The sequence below is a fragment of the Asparagus officinalis genome, chromosome 1, assembly GCF_001876935.1.
Source record: "Asparagus officinalis chromosome 1, Aspof.V1, whole genome shotgun sequence".
NCBI lineage: Eukaryota > Viridiplantae > Streptophyta > Magnoliopsida > Asparagales > Asparagaceae > Asparagus > Asparagus officinalis.
The window spans coordinates 117,465,927-117,469,005 of NC_033794.1; the positions used below are offsets into that span (position 1 = coordinate 117,465,927).

The 3,079-nt window shown below is 35.0% G+C and overlaps 1 long non-coding RNA gene across 1 annotated transcript; it reads right to left on the reverse strand.

Moving 5' to 3' along the window:
• LOC109844071 lies at nucleotides 360-845 on the reverse strand. Its single transcript, XR_002247870.1, has 3 exons — nucleotides 763-845; nucleotides 617-664; nucleotides 360-532 (listed from the first exon to the last, which is right to left on the reverse strand). It is a non-coding gene; the product is annotated as an uncharacterized LOC109844071 (long non-coding RNA).

A 3,079-nucleotide genomic window follows, 5' to 3' on the forward strand; every position in this document is an offset into this window, starting at 1 on the left:
CATTAATCTGGCATAAGTCATAAATGGATGGCTGATTTGCTTAGATCTCAACTTTACAGCATAAATAATTTGAATGCAACAATTTTTGATATTGATCTAAACATTTAAAACGGCCAAAAACCAGCAAAGTTTTCATTTAGGTAATCAAATGAACTATACCAAACAAGCTATACCAAGAATTTCATGAATTTCCTTCGCTGTGCAAGCTGCCTGAGCAGGGCCCCGTCTTCCAACCAAGTACACTTTCCTGTGACAATGAAAAAACAACAAACAAATACCCAAATTAAGGCACTTGCCGAGCTAAATTAGATGTTTTTACTGTAATTCCACGCAAATTCTCTTGCTGATTTTATCCCTGTTGTGGCCGACGAGGAAGTTCCAGACGAAGGGGACCTCGCCAATGTCGCCATCGTCGAGCCACATGAACCTGTGGAGGAACGCGCCGCTCTCCCTGCTGACGAGCTCTCCGGCGTGAGGACCCGCACATGAGGGCGAAGCGGTCCTCTGGTAGAGGAGGAGATTTCCACTTCTCCTTCAAAAAACAAACCCAAACACAAAAACCTCAATAAAAATCCCAAAAAAACACAAAAACTAACAAAAAAAATCAGAACTAAACTGCAGCTGCGTTCTAATCAAGCTGCATCCGCAACGCTCCTCCTCCATCCTACACCCAAAAAACAAAACATCACATTTACATCCAAACATCAAATTTCTAGGGTTTCTTTTTCTCCCTGATTGAATTGAAATGAGAGAATCAAGGACCTGAGGGAGATCCGGTGATGGATCCGATCCGGAGTTTGTTGGAGGTGGCGGGGTTGAGGGAGGCGGCAACGACGAGGAGGTCAGTGCCAGACGGAAATTTCCGTCTAGGATGAGTATCCTAGACGGAAATTTCCGTCTAGAATAATTGATTATTTATTAAAAAAATAAAAAATAAAAATACCGTCTAGAATACTATTCTAGATGGAAAATTCCGTCTAGAATACTTTATTCTAGACGGAATATTCTAGACGGAAAATTTCTGTCTAGTTTAATACATTCTAGACGGAAAAAATTCCGTCTAGAATGTTCCGTCTAGAATACTCGATTTTCTACTAGTGTTAATGTGTTGTATCCTTTGTACATAAAAACACAAGAAAAACTGAAAAATCTCTGTCCCTCCCTTCCTCCTTCGCTGAATAATCTTAAGTCCTGGGCATCATACTCTGAATAATCTTAAGTCTGGGGCACCATGCAATGCTGTATTTTTTTCTTCTTAAAATAATCTGAACACCCTTGACAGCAAAGTAAGAAGATCTTAGCATACTTGAGCTTTGGTTTATTTTTGTTTCAGTATCTGGTGACTAACTTGCTATTATCAAAAGTAATACCATGCCTCTACTATTGTTTCATAAAACATAGGCATCTGTCCAGGGATCTCTACATTTGTATATTTTGTATGCCATATTGTCATATGTTGGAAACAGAGAGGAGGTGGTTTCGGCTTCGTGGGGGTGAAGGAGTGAGAAGAGAGAGAAAAACATATATTTTTATATATATATAAAGAGTATTTAGGGTTTTGAAAATTAATTAAAAATAATTATAATCACGAAAAATATTAAATAATTACGTGAAAATTATCTACACATCAAAACGTACTAGTTGTACTAATATAACATATAATACGCAACAGTAAAAATAATACCATAATTTGTATAATTAAACGAGATTAATTAATAAAAAGTATAATTTCCTACATTTAAAATAAAATAATTATGGGATAATTTCTCATACAATAAAACGTACCAGTTGTGCTAATACGATAGCTGATACGCAATAATTAAAATAATATAACAATTTATACCAATAATACATAATTAATAATACTGCATATTATACAAAATAATACGAAATAATAATAATAATACATCGTAGTATTAAAATAATACGTAATAGAATCGGTAACACAATGGATAAATTCCAGAAACTTTTACTGCACTAAATAAATTGATAAATATTTAAATCATTTAAATAAATATAAAACTTAGACTTTAAATCATAGAAAATTTTAAAAATTCGAGAAAAATATAAATACTCTTTTAAAAATCATAATTAAATATTTTAAAATACTAGAAAATTATTTTAACTAGTATCAAAATTCATGGTCCTTACATATATAGTTGAGGCTTGGCGTATTTCTTTTGAGTGCTGTTTCCATTCATAGAGTTGGAATTGGTATTTTGGGATTTATAATTTGAGACGTATAGTATATATGAGGGTTTCCTTGTTTGGATTATTTCGCTCGATGTACTACGTCTTGTCTTATAGGTGTCTAAATATTAACTCCATTAGATACGGGGAACATGATATAGGTAGACTATGTTTAATAGATAGAGCCTCCACTTTATCTAGCAGCCCTTTCCCTGGGGGCGGATGGAGGTGATCTTACTGTACCGCTCTGACGCTCTTGTTGTTGTTCTTTTTGTTTAAATTGTATCTTTCAGGCAGATCAGAGTTTCGGAGAACCGCAGGATGACGGAGTTCTAGCATAGTCGCCATCGCACGGTTTTAGCAGTTAAAGCTCCACTATATAGTTATGTTCATTGATCAGATTTTAGAGTTGTATTCATTTTTGTAGAGGCTGAGTGCATTAGTGAGATTTCATTTGACTCATTGTGTTGAGATGTATTTCTGACTCAGAGATTTCTTAATTTTATTTCAGTTGGGCTCATTTGTTGATATACTTCTTCTGTGCATATCTGATTTTGTACTACTTTTATTATTTGCATGTTTGTACCTTCACCTATTTATTATTTCCACTAGAGAGATAGTGATTGTGATGGTAAAACATGTCGTAGTATGGTGTTTGGTGCTTGACAGGTTTGACAATCCGGGTTTCACCTTGGACTGCAGCCTTGTGTGAACCCTGGGGCGTCACACTAAATTTTGCTATGATGCACATAAACCTACAAAATCAAATATTCTTTGTGCATCTCATCAAGCTTCTTCATCACACACTCATGCACATGCACATAATGTTCATCATAAGCATGCTAGTGTGTATCAATGTAATTATTATGGTCGTTTTGGCCATTTGGCA